Below are 14571 nucleotides of genomic sequence, written 5' to 3'. Positions count from 1 at the left end.
TTTGTTAAATATAAACACTTCCTTTTAGTACATGTTTACAAACGGAAATTAGACTTACAATGTATATAAGACAAACATTCAAAAAAGGGGAGGCAATAAATGAGTGGCTCTATATATGCATGCCTATATGTGTATACATATGCATTTGTCTATGTGTGTATGTATATACATATATATGCATATATATATATATATATACTTCTACAAAGAATTAGTGTAATGAATAGTAGTCAAGGGACATAAACACTCTTCAAAAGTGGAATCATAAACTATTAACAATTATATATAAAGATTGGTACAAATGACTATTGGTCATAGAAATGCAAATCAAAACAGTTCTGAAGTTTCATCTCATACTGTAGAAATTGGCAATGATGGTAAAAGATGGAAAAAATCAGTACTGGAGGTGTTTTGAAAAGACAGGCAAACAAATACATTAATGGTGGAGTTGTAAATTGTCCCATTCATTCCAGCAAAAAAAGTAGAAAACATGGCAAAGAAATAACTAAAATGACTCAGAGATCCACTGCTGGAGTATCCTAGTAAGGCTAGAAAGAAAGATACCATTCACCAAAAAATGACTCATAGCAACACTTTTTTTAAAAGGAAGAACTTTCTAACAATAAAAGTTGTTCAACAATGGCATGAGCCCCTTGACCTTATAAACTCTCCCTCACTATAATTGTTTCAAATAGAAGCTGATTTGACATGGTCCTTATAGAAGGGATTTCTATAGAAGGTAGGAGGTTCAAATATATGACCGCCAAGGTCCCTTTTAAGTCTAAAATCCTATGATTAAATAACCCCTGTAATCCTATGACATAATGCTTTGGTCCCAGGAAACAATCACAGCTGGAGCCAGAGACCCAAGCTCTCTGGTCCCAAATAACCAATAAACAGTATTTCTTTGGTCTGCAGGGATATGTAGGGAAAGGCCTTTGCCTAGTGTATATTTTTAGTGAATTTGTTTTCTCAACAGTAAGGATCAGAAAGAAGTGGTAGATTAGGAGATGGATGGGGATTGTGGTGAAAAATAGAGTGGATATACAGAAATCCCTTATCAGGTGGTGTGAAGTCTCTATCTTGTAATAGAGTCCAGTTGTGAATGATTTTTATTGATGGCAAGCCAAAGCATTTGGGGGAAGTGGACTGTCCCCATTCATAATTATGGAACATGGAAACATACAAATAGATGGGCCTGGATTAGAGGGAAAAAGAAATACTCTCCCCTCCAAAGTGATGGTAAGTGAGCCAGAGGGAAGGCTGAGTTATCCATCTCTGGTATGATGTGATGGGACCGCCAGTGCATATTCCCCATGACACTCTCTCCCTCTTTGGGGGAAGCCTCTGTTGGAGCCGGAACAGTCCTATGTCCTGGGTGAAATAAAAGAGAATGAAAATGCTTGGTCCAATGAGAGATCTATGGGGTAGTTGATCTTCAGAGTTCTAGGTCCCTTACTTAGTTCTTTTTTCATAGTTTTGTTGCTTCTTTATGATTTGGGTAATATAAGTAAGTGTCATAGATTCAGAGCTGTAAGGGACTTTAAAAGTCATCTGTAGTACTACAACTCTTTTATTTTAAAGTTGAGGAAACTGAGGCCCACACAAATGAAATGGCTTGGCCAAAGTTGTACACGATCCATCAAAAGAGATTGAGGAATAATTATATTAGTAAGAAGAAAAGTAGGTGAGAGTATTATCATGAAAACCTAGAGAGAAGAGAGTAGCAATGACTAGAAAGTGATCAATAGTATTAAAGATTGCCTAGAGATAAAGGAGGATAAGGATTGGGGGAAAGGCCAATAGATTTGACAGTTAAGAGGCCATTTGATAACTTTGGAGAGTGGTTCCAGTTGATGATGAGATCACAAACCAAACTATAGACTTAAGAGGAGAGCAAGAGGAAAAGATGTGGAGGTACTGATTACAGATGCCCTTCAGAAGGAGTTTACCCAAGAAAATAAAGAGACATTGGACTGTAACTAGTGAGAATGTATCGATTAAGGGACGGCTTTTTGAGGCTAGGTATGTTTATAGGCAGTAGAGAAGCAGCCAGTAGACAGAGACATATTGAAAACTGATGAGAATGAAAAGTGATAGAGAGGGCCATATACCTCAGAAGTCAGGATGGAATGGAATCACTTGTGCATGTAGAAGGATTTGCCAAGGCAAGTAAAAGAGTCATCTTTTCACATGAGCTAGATGAGGAGATAGTGGTAGAAGACATTTGAGTGATGTGAAATAAGGAGGGGAGAGGAGGGTGGCCATTGGTGGGTAGCCTTGACTGAGAACTATGCTTAGAGACAGGAGGTCCTGGGTTCAAATTTGACCTCACACTTACTAGCTGTGTGACCCTGGGCAAGTCACTTAACTCCAATTACCTAGCCCTTACTATGCTTCTGCCTTGGAACCAAGGCACAGTATTAATTCTAAAATATAAGGTAAGAGTTTCTTTTTTTAATTTTCAGTGAAATATGAAGTATAAGAAAAAAGTATACTGAAAAAGTATAGGGAGTAGAGAGAATGGGAGTTATAGAAAAGGATGAAATGGTTTAGAAAAGCCAGTATGGGAATTAAAATGGTGAACTGATTAGAGAGATATAAAAATATTGCCTTGCAGCAGTGAGAGCCCAGTTGAAATTATGTAACAAACTGGTAGAGCACAGTTTCATGATTTTCTCCATTTTCTTTAAGTGGTACATGAATAGGAGGGAAGGAAATGGACTGTGGGAGCAATCCAAGGCTGAGGTTTAGCATGGAAAGACTAGCTATAGGATAAGGGAGCACAGTACTCAAGAAAAGAGGATAGTATAGAATTGAACTGGTTCACCATGGTGTCTAGATGGGGAAATGAGGAAGGAAATCTAGGGTAGAGGTGATGAGCAATGGAGGAATTGGAAATCATAGTGAGGGTGAAGAACAGGGTAAGAGGCTGCAAGACAGGGGAAAAGCTGTGATATGAACAGATTGTGTTCAGATAAAGGAATTTTTGCATTCATCAACAATGAATTTGAAAGTCTGATAAGAAAGGAAAAGAGATGGCAGCCACAAGGTCTGAAGAGAGGAGAAAAGAAGGGGAAGGATTTTTAATTTTCTAAGTTTATGAGGCTGCATTCAAACCATATAAACCATCCCTAGGTGATGGCTGGGGTAGTAGCTTTCCTATATTTTAAGACCACTAACGCCAATAATAATAATAACAGTTTCTAGCTAAAGTGTAAAGTTTTCCTACTCGCTAGCTATCCAAACTTAAGCAAGTTACTTAACTTTTATAATTCATGGTTTTCTGATCCTTAAAATGGGTATAATAAAGTCTACCCTGAATAGCTCACAGAGATTTTATAAAATTGAATGAAGTGATAGATTCAAAAGTGTTTTTGTAACAGTACATGCTTTTTAATAAACATAACTAGCCATTGGGAATGTCTTTTCTTGGAATTTTGGAATTCTTCTTGCTATATGCTCAGTCTAGTCCCCAAAGTCCTATTCTCAATGGAGAGCAGCTGGCCACACTGCCCTGTACATAAGTTATCTCCTTAAGCCTCTGTTTCCTTTGTAGATGTGGGCTTTGATAGAAATATAACAAGCAGGGCAGCTTCTCTCAGAGGATAAATTTGCTGCAAATGAAAGACCAAGTGCCAAACGCAGGCCCCTAGAGTCTCACTCTGGTCCCTGGCCCAGTCCTACTTGCAGTCAAGAGTGAAGTCAGGAGATAGGGAGAGGACCTGGAAATAGTGGCTGTATTCCAGTCAGCCCACAAGTTCCTTGTTCCCCCAGGTATTTAACTTCAATTTTGAGGATGGTAACCCGCATGGCAGATGGGCTAGGAGCACCTCTCCCCTCTGTCCTCTTTTTTCAACCTGGCTCAGAGGCCTTGGAATGGGGAGGGGCAGAGACCATCTGCTGTGCCCAGTAGATGCCCAGTGCCAAAGGCTTGGGGAAGTAGGTTGGAAGTGAGGGGAGGGGGGATGAATGCTGAAAACATCCTTGCAAAGGCATTTGAAAAATGTCTCTGGAGCCAAATTGGTAGTCATGGGGAAGCACAATGGTATAATGAAGAGTCCTGGAATTGGCATTTCAAGGCATGGGTTTGAGTCCTGTCTTCCACATGTACTAGTTGTGTGATCCAGGCCAGGTCATTTGGCCACTGACCCACTTAGTTTACCCATATGTAAAATGGAGATAATAATACCTGTCTCACAAAGCACTTTGTAAGCCTTGAAGTACTATAGAAATATGGATTATTATTAATTAAAAAATGGAATAGCCTCTGGGACCATTTCCCCAATCCTCCTCCTCCTAAGTCACCTTCTCCACTCCCTGCATCACTCAGCAAAAAACAAGCAAGCATCTGTCTACAGAAACACAGAGTTCCAAGGAAAACCACCACAGAGGGGAGAGAAAAGAAAAATGAGCCTGTTGTTTCCTTATGGATTGTGGGCTTTCACTAAGCTTCTGGCCTGAGCCCATTTTTACTACTTGAGGTAGCCATCAAAAGATCACAGGTCTATTCCACTGATCCTCCCTTCTGTCTCTTAGCCAGTACCATATTGTTTTGATGACTGCTGCTTTATAGTAGAGTTTAATATCTGGTACAGCTAGGCCACCTTCCTTCACATTTTTTTCATTATTTACCTTGATATTCTTGATCTTTTGTTCTTCCAAATGAACTTTGTTATAGTTTTTTCTAATTCAGTAAAAAAGTTTTTTGGTAGTTGATAGGTATGGCACTAAATAGGTAAATTAATTTGGGTAGAATGGTCATTTTTATTATGTTAGTTCATCCTACCCATGAGCAATCAATGTTTTTCCAATTGTTTAGATCTAGCTTTAGTTGTTTGGAAAGTGTTTATAGTTGTGTTTGTATAATTCCTGTGTTTGTTTTGGTAGGTAGATTCCTAAGTATTTTATATTGTCTAGGGTGATTTTAAATGGTGTTTCTCTTTCTACCTCTTGCTGCTATGCTGTATTGGAAATATATAGAAATGCTGATGATTTATATGCATTTCTTTTGTATCCTGCAACTTTGCTAAAGTTGTTGATTATTTCTATTAGCTTTTTATTTGATTCTCTAGGACTTTTTAAGTAGACCATCATGTCATCTGCAAAGAGTGTTAGCTTAGTCTCCTCACTGCCCATTTTAATACCTTCAATTTCTTTTTCTTCTCTAATTGCTACTGCTAGTGTTTCTAGTACAATGTTAAATAATAGAGGTGACAATGGGCATCCTTGTTTCACTCCTAATCTTATTGGGAAGGCTTCTAATTTATCCCCATTGCATATGATGCTTGTTGATGGTTTTAGATATATACTGGTTGAGGTAAGTGACATCAGCAAGATTGTCTATGATAAACCCAAAGAGCCCAATTTTTGGGACAAAAATCCACTATTTGACAAAAACTGTTGGGAAAATTGGAAAACAATATGGGTGAGATTAGGCTTAGATCAACATCTCACACCCTACACCAAGATAAATTTAGAATGGGTGAATGACTTGAATATAAAGAAGGAAATTATAAGAAAATTAGATGAACATAGAAAAGTATACCTGTCAGGTCTATGGGAAAAGGAAAATTTTAAAATCAAGCAAGAGTTAGAAAAAATTACAAAATGTAAAATAAATAATTTTGATTATATTAAATTAAAAAGGTTTTGTACAAACAAAAACAATGCAACCAAAATCAGAAGGGAAACAACAAACTGGGAAAAAATCTTTATAACAAAAAATTTTGACAGAGGTCTAATCACTCAAATATACAAGGAGCTAAATCAATTGCATAAAAAATCAAGTCATTCCCCAATTGATAAATGGGCAAGGGACATGAATAGGCAATTTTCAGATAAAGAAATCAAAACTATCAATAAGCATGTGAGAAAGTGTACTAAATCTCTAATAATTAGAGAAATTCAAATGAAAACAACTCTGAGGTACCACCTCACACCTAGCAGATTGGCTAAAATGATAGAAGGGGAGAGTAATGAATGTTGGAGGGGATGTGGCAAAATTGGGACATTAATGCACTGCTGGTGGAGTTGTGAACTGATCCAACCATTCTGGATGGCAATTTGGAACTATGCCCAAAGAGCTATAAAAGAATGCCTGCCCTTCGATCCAGTCATAGCATTGCTGGGTTTGTACCCCAAAGAGATCATAGATAAACAGACTTGTATGAAAATATTTATAGCTGCACTTTTTGTGGTGGCAAAAAACTGGAAAACGAATGGATTCCCTTCAATTGGGGAATGGCTAAATAAATCGTGGTATATGTTGGTGATGGCATACTATTGTGCTCAAAGGAATAATAAACTGGAGGAATTCAATGTGAATTGGAAAGACCTCCAGGAATTGATGCAGAGTGAAAGGAGCAGAGCCAGAAGAACATTGTACACAGAGACCAATACACTGTGGTAAAATCGAATGTAATGGACTTCTGTACTGGCAGCAATACAGTGACCCAGGACAATTCTGAGGGATTTATGGAAAAGAACACTACCCACATTCAGAGGAAGAACTGTAGGAGTGGAAACACAGAAGAAAAACAACCACTTGAACATATGGGTTGATGTGGGCATGGTTGGGGATGTAGACCCGAAACGTCCACACCAATGCAGCTATCAGTAATATGTAAATAAGTCTTGATTGATCACACATGTTAAAACCAGTGGAAATTTGTTTTGGATGGGGGGGGGGATGAAAGGGGGTGAAGGGGAAAGAAAAAACAAGAATCATGTAACCATGAAAATTTTTCTAAAAAAAAATCACACGACCAGAGATTTGAAGTGGGATGAGACCTTAGAGGCTCTCTAGCTCAACCTTCTCATCTGATGAAACCAAGACCTAGGGAGCTGAATTGACTTTACTATTGTCTTCAAGGTAGGAAATAGCAGAGTTGGGATTTGAATTTAGATCCTCTGATTAAAACAGTGGTTCCCAAACTTTTTTGGCCTACTGCCCCCTTTTGAGAAAAAATATTACTTAGCCCCCTGGAAATTAATTTTTTGAAAATTTTAATAGCAATTAATAGGAAAGATAAATGCACCTGTGGCCATCACCACTCCCCTGGATTGCTGTAGCACCCACCAGGGGGCAGTGGCACCCACTTTGGGAATCACTGGATTAAAAGCTGGAAAGAGAGTCCATACAAGTATGTTTCTGTATCCTCTGTGAAGAAAAATGACACTCCATCTTTCCCACAAGATATTTAAATAAATATATAGACATGAATGCAATTGAATGGCTGGATTTAAAGAGTCATGGTTCAATGTCATCCTATCAGGAGGTCTTCAATATCTCTGCTAAACAGTGTGACGTAGCTGAGTGAAGAAGACCTGAATTCAAGTCCTGCCTCTGACATATACTAGGTGTGTGACCTTGATCAAGTAAGTTACTAAATTACTCAATGCTCTAGGCAACTCCTAATGATTATAGGTTACAGAGAAGGTGCTAACCTACATTCAGAGAGAGAATTTCCATATCTAGGAATTTCCAAATCAGTGAAAGCACAGGTTCAATCTTTATCCCTATAAACTCAGATTTATAGATCTAGCCTTATTATCTTTTCTGTGTTACATCACCAAAGGCCTCCTGAAAATTGCAAACTAGATTTCCTAGAGTTATCTCAAACTCAGTATGTCCAAAATGGAACTCATTGCCTTTCTCCCCAAACCTTTCCCTCTACTGAACTTCTCCATTTTACCATTCTTCCAGTCTTCCCAGGTTTATAACCTCTCTGTTATCTTCCTCTCCCTTACTTTCTCTTACTTTACTTAGACAATCCATTGTCAGACATTTCTGATTCTACTTCTACAACATCTTTTATCTCTGATCCCTTCTCTCTACTGCCACAGCCACTATTAGTGGTTCAGTCACTCTTCACCTCTCAAATGGACTATTTCTGTGCCCACCTAATGATATTTCCCTAGTCCAAATCATCTTCCCCAAGCTGCTCCAATGATCTCTCTCTCTCTCTCTCTCTCTCTCTCTCTCTCTCTCTCTCTCTCTCTCTCTCTGTCTCCCTTCCTTCCTTCCTTCCTTCCATCCATCTAGTAATAACTCTAAGAAGGGCAAGAGTTAGACAAATAGGGTTAAGTGACTTGTCTAAGGTGACACATCTAGTAAGTATCTGAAGCTAGATTTGAACCCAGGTCCTTGTGACTCCAGGAATGGTGCTCTATCCACTAAGTCACCTAGTTCCTCCTTCTGGCAATCTTTCTTAAGCCTTGGTTGGACAACATCTCATCACTATTCAATAAATTCTAATTGCTCTCTATAACCCCTGGGATCAAATATAAGCTTTTTTGTTTGGCTTTTTAAACCCTTCACAACCTGGTCACAACAGATCTTTCCAACTTCATCATCTGTGATTCCCCTTCCTGCATTCTGTGGTCCAGCCAAACTCTACTTCTCTCTTCCTTACACCTGGCATTCCATCTGCTGTCTCCTTGCCTTTGAATCAGCCATTTCCCTATGACTAGAGTATCCTCACTCCTCACCACCAACTCTGAAGAATCCTTAATTTCCTTCAAGATCATGCAAACATCGCCTTCTATGCCAAGATTTTCCATATCCCTCCAATTGTTTGTGCCTTTCCTTTTTAACTACCATGTGTTTAGCTACCACCTATTTATTCTGTATGGACCTACACATACATGAATGTTGTTTCTAGGCATAAAATACAAACTCTTTGAGAGTGCGGACTGTTTCATTTCTATTATCATATCTCCAGTCCTTGGCACAATGCCTAGAATATAGAAGACTCTAATTCCATGCTTGGGTGGGTAGGTGGCACAGTGCATAGGGAGTCAGGCCTGGAGTCAGTAAGACTCATCTTCTTGAGTTCAAATCTGGCCTCAGATACTTACTAGCTGTATCATTCTAGATAAGTCATGTAATCCTGTTTGTCTCTGTTTCCTTATCTGTCAAATGAGCGAGAGCAAGAAATGTTAAATGATTCTAATATCTTTTCCAAGAAAATCCCAAATATGGTCACAAATAGTCTGAAATGGCTGAAAGGACTGAACAACAGCAATTCAATGCTTATCGATTTAGTGTTTAATTATGTAGTCGGAGGAGGGAAGCCAGTCTGGTGAAGAATCATCTTGAGGCCATGTTATATAAAGGAACCAGAGAAATTACTCACATACAAATACACAAACACACATATGTGCATATACTCATATATGTAATAGTGTGTATATGTGTGTATATGAATATATATATATCCCTAGTACCTCCATCTGGTTTGTATTTATTTCCATGTTGCTATTTGTATCTGAATCAATCAGTCAACATTTATTAAATGCTTATTTTGAGTCAGGCACTGTGATAATTGCTGGACATACAAAATGAGGCAACAAGCAGTCCCTACCTTAAGAAGCTTACAATTTAATGGGGGGGGGGGCAACATGCCAACAAAGGTATACAAAGGAGCAACATACAGGATAAATAGGGAATAATTAACTAGAGAGAAGGCACTAAAATTAAGAGGAGATAGGGAAGACTTCTGGTAAAAGAAGAGATTTTAGGTAAAAGAAGAGTTGAAGGAAGCTCAGGAAGTTCATAGGTGGAGTGGAAGAGGAAGAGGAAGAGGAAGAGGAAGAGCACGGGGGAGAGTTGGAGAAAATGTCTGGAGCCTAGAGATGGAGTGTCTTGTTTGTGAAACAGCCAGGAGGTCAATGTCACCAGATTGAAGAGTACATGTCAAGAAGACTGGAAAAGTAGGAGGGGGCTAGGTTAGGAAGGGATTTGAATGCTGAACAGAGCATTTTTTTAAAGTTACCATTTAAAAAATATAAAACAATATTATATATAACAATAACATAATATGCATGGTTTGTTATAAATATGTAATACATTTTAATAAATATCCATAACCAAGGGAAACAAATTCTCACATTAATTATGTCTATGTTCAAAAATCTGTCTCATTCCTTTTTTTTCCCCTCCCTCTCACTTACCCTCCTCTCCCCAAAAAAGGACAGGTAATATGATATAAGTTGTACATATGTTATTATACAATACATTTTCCCCTGTTCATTGTTTTGTGAAACATATTGTTTGCACTAGAAGAAAATTCATGGAGAATAAAGTGAAAAATGATATGTTTTAATTTGCATTTGAACTCCATCTACTCCTTCCATGACAATGGATAGCTTTTTTTTGTCATGAGTCCTTTGGAGTTATCTTGCATCCTTGCCTTGTTGCTAATAGTTAAGTCATGCACAGTTGATCATCATACATTCTTGTTGGTACTATGTATAATATTCTCTTGGTTCTGCTCATTTCACTTTGCATTACTTCATGGAAGTCTTTTCAGGTTTTTTTTAATGATCATCTTGTTTGTCATTTCTCATAGCACAATAGTATTCCACTATAAGCATATATCCCAACTTGTTCAGCCATTCCCCAAAATAATGGACATCCCTTTGGTTTTCAGTTGAACAGAGCATTTTGTATTTGATCCTGGAGGGAACAGGGAGCCACTGGAGTTTATTGAGTAGTGGGGTGTGTTGTGAGGGAGATTACAACAGGTGACATGGTCAGACCTGGGCTTTAGGGAAATCACTTTGGTGACTGAATGGAGGATGGATTGGAGTGGGGAGAGACTGTAGGTAGGCATATCTACCAGCAGTATTTTGATAATCCAGGAGTGAGATGATAAGAACCTGCATTAGAGTGGTGGCAGTTTCAGAAGAGAGAAAGGGGCATATTTGAGAGATGTAAAGGTGAAATCAACAGGCTTTGGCAAAAGGTTGAAGATGGGGATGCAAAAGGGTCAGGAGTCCAAGATGACTCCTAGACTATAAATATAAGAGATGGGAAGACAGTGTTGCCCTCTTTTGGACATAACGAGCTTAAGATGTCCACTGGATATTCAGTTCAAGATGTCTGAAAGACAGTTGGAAATGTTAGGTCGGCAGAGAGTTTGGGGCAAGATCGGTAGATTAGACAACATAGAGATGGTCATTAAATTCATTGAAGATGAGACTACAAAATGAAGCAGGATAGAGGGAGAAGATGGACTAGGATAGAACCCTGAAGGACACCTACAATTAGAAGGTGTGATATGAAGAGGATCCAGCAAGGGAAACAGAGAAGGAGTGACCATATAGGTAGAAGGAGAACCAGGAGAGAATGGTGTCTCAAAACCCTAGAGAGAAGAGAGTACCAAGGAGGAGAGGAGTGATCAGTGCTTCAGAGAAGTCAAGGAGAATGCTGATAGAGAAAAGGCCATTGGATTTGACAGCTAAGAGACTAACTTTTGAGAGGGCAGTTGCAGTGGAAAGACAGGATCAGGAGCCTGATTAGAAGGGGTAAAGAAGAGAGTGAGAAGAGAGAAAATGGAGGCACCTATTGGAGAAAGAGTGGAAGAGATAAAGGATAAATTGTATCTGCATTTGTATCTAGATCTATACCTCTATCTTGGAGAAGACACCAGGAGATCCTAATAGCTGTTGTATTGGAAGGACTTTTATGAGCTTAGATGTGTTATGTTTGTTAAAGGCAGCTAGGTGACACTATGGCCGGGATATTAGTTTTAGAGTCAGAAAAACTGAGTTCTAGTCTGACTTCAGACATTTACTGGCTGTGTAACTTGGGTAAGTCATTTATCCTTTACCTACCTCAGTTTCCTCATCTGTAAAATGGGGATAATAATGGCACTTACCTTCCAGGGTTGTTGTGAGACTAAAATGAGATAATAATTGTAAAACATGTTGTAAACCTTAAAGCACTATACAAATACGAGCTGTTGTTCCCAAAGGAGGAGGAATAATGGACAGAAGTTATAAAGAGATTAATTTTGATATTGGAATAAACTTCCTAATAATTAGTGTACCCAAAAGTGAAATAGGCTGCCTTGTGGGGTGTGTGGTTTCCCTCATTGGAAGGTATCAAGCAGAGTCTAGATGACAATATATTATATGTGAATATTCTTTTCAGTTGAACTTTTTGGTTAATGAGATCACTTCCAATTCTATAATTCAATGCTTAAAAAAACCCTTACCTTCTGTCTTAGAATCAACACTGTGTATTGGTTCCAAGGCAGAAGAGCAGTAAGGGCTAGGCAATGAGGGTTAAGTAACTTGTGCAAGGCCACACAGCTAGGAAGCATCTGAGGTCAGATTTTGAATCCAGGACCTCCCATCTCTAGGCCTGGCTCTCAATTCACTGAGCCACCTAGCAACCCCTAAATCCGATGCTTCTTAAGAGAGATTTATTTATATCATAGCTTAGAAGCAGAAAAAAGATGTGGAATGGTTGGTAATATAAATAAAACAAATATAAAAATGAAATGAGAAGTGAGAATGGAGGGTTGTTATAGGAAAGTTAACTCTAAGTGCCATAGGGGCTTGGGAATATCTGATAGGGGGAAGTGGGTAATGCTTAGGCTTAGCCTGATATGCTTCTATTTAGAAATGTGGGCAGCTGGGTGGCTCAACAGATAAAGAGCCAGGTCTAGAGATGGAGCATCCTGGGTTCAAATCTGACCTCGGACACTTCCTAGCTGTGTGACCCTGGGCAAGTCACTTAACCCCCATTGCCTAGCCCTCACCACTCTTCTGCTTTGGAACTAATACACAGTATTGATTGTAAGATGGAAGGTAAGGGTTAAAAAAAAAAAGAAAGCATCATGGCATAGTGGACAAGTCAGGAGATATGGAATCAGGCAGTCCTAAATTCAAATCTTGTCTGTCAAATTCTTTAACTAGCTATAGGATCCCAGGCAAGTCACTTAATTTCACTGGGTCTTATTTAAATGAGAGTATTAACTAGGTGGCCTTCTAGCTGGAAAGCTCTGAGTCTCTGATCATTCCCTGTGGAATCAGTAGGTTAAGTACATGGCATCTTTGGAGGGGAAGAGGAGGCTGGGTTGCCATACACCCCCAGCGAAGAGATTATAGTTTCTCCAGTGAGAGAGAAAAGGCTCCTTGAATTCAGAGGCATCTCTACCTGGAGAGGAAGATGCAGAATCAGGGAACATAATACTGCTGCCTTTTTTCAGTCCTGGCTGGGCAGCTCCAGTGAGGGAATCAGTCTTTGTTATTTTGTCCCTTCCCAATCCACACCTCCACCCCCATCTTACAGTTTTGACCAGAAGCATGGGTCCAAATGCCTCCTTGGCAAGGACAAAATGTGGATTCCAGTGCCTTGGCACCACAGGGGTTAACACAAGCCCTGAGGGAACATGTAGTTCCTTTCTGAAAGTGTTTGGCTGCAACTTTCCTAGGGAAAAGAGGACTTTTGAAGAAAAAAAAACCCGACCACTGCATTGCAGTGCCTCTGAGATTGGTGCAGGCTGGTCTGCTGCCATATAATGCAAATACACACATACACACACAGAGGCTGCACCTATGCAGGCTGCCTCATCTCTTCTCCTGCATTGCTGTTCCCATAACCCCCAGGGTCACAGGACAGGAATAATTGATCACAGAATTGGTGATGGAAAATGCTGTTGGAGGGACCTAGCAGTGTGTATATATAAAGGACAGGGATCAGTACTAGGGAGGTAGATATTAGAATTAATGGGAAGACTGGGACTTAGGGAGACCAAGTGGATTTCTGACCAGATGGAAAGTGATGCTAGATTGGAGAGCTGGGACCCTGGGCTTTACCTAACACCTCCTTTGCCCGGGGCCTCTGTACTCCCCGTTGGTCCTGCTTTTCTGTGAGCTGAAGCATAGAGACTCCACGTCCCTATTCCTCATTCTGTCTTAAACTTTAAATGAACAGCCCTCATATTTTTCAGTTTCTCTCCTCAGATGCAGTGAGTAAGGTGGGCAAGGGCACTGTTTCTCATACATTCTGGGGCCATAAGAAGCCCTAGGAATAGTGAAAAGAATGGAAGGAAGCCCAAAGAATAATAAGCTCAAGGAATCATAGGATATGGTTCTAGAATATGAGGACTTCCATCCATTCCAAGCCTTTCATTTTTTTATAAACCCTTAATTTCAGTGTATTGTCTCATAGGTGGAAGAGTGGTAAGGGTGGGCAATGGGGGTCAAGTGACTTGCCCAGGGTCACACAGCTGGGAAGTGGCTGAGGCCGGGTTTGAACCTAGGACCTCCTGTCTCTAGGCCTGACTCTCACTCCACTGAGCTACCCAGCTGCCCCCCCAAGCCTTTCATTTTACAAAGGAAGAAACTTAGTCCCAAAGAGGAAAGTGCTTTGACAAAGTTATGCAATACATTAGTGGCCAAACTGTGACCCAAACGCAGATCTGGATCAGGAGTAATTACTCAGGAGATATTAGAAGCAATGAATAAAACAAATCAAGGAGGAACCTCACAGGAAGCTTTGGAGTATAATGTAAAGACAACTAGACTTAGCCAGAAATCCAGGTTTAAACTTTAGCTTTGATGATTACTAGTTGTGCAACTTTGGGTAAATCACTAAACCCCTAAGCCTCAGTTGACTCAACTCTAAAATGGGACAATAAAACTTTTACTACCTACCTGAAGTTTATTTTGAGGAAAAAATGCATTGTATATCTTAGAGAACCATAAGAAATATGAGTTATTATTATCATTTACTAATTGATCTATTGGCCCAGTTCTGGCTCTCCCTAACAG

This window comes from Gracilinanus agilis, chromosome 4 (assembly GCF_016433145.1).
Source record: "Gracilinanus agilis isolate LMUSP501 chromosome 4, AgileGrace, whole genome shotgun sequence".
NCBI classification, from domain to species: domain Eukaryota; kingdom Metazoa; phylum Chordata; class Mammalia; order Didelphimorphia; family Didelphidae; genus Gracilinanus; species Gracilinanus agilis.
Note: the sequence above shows the minus strand (reverse complement) of the source record.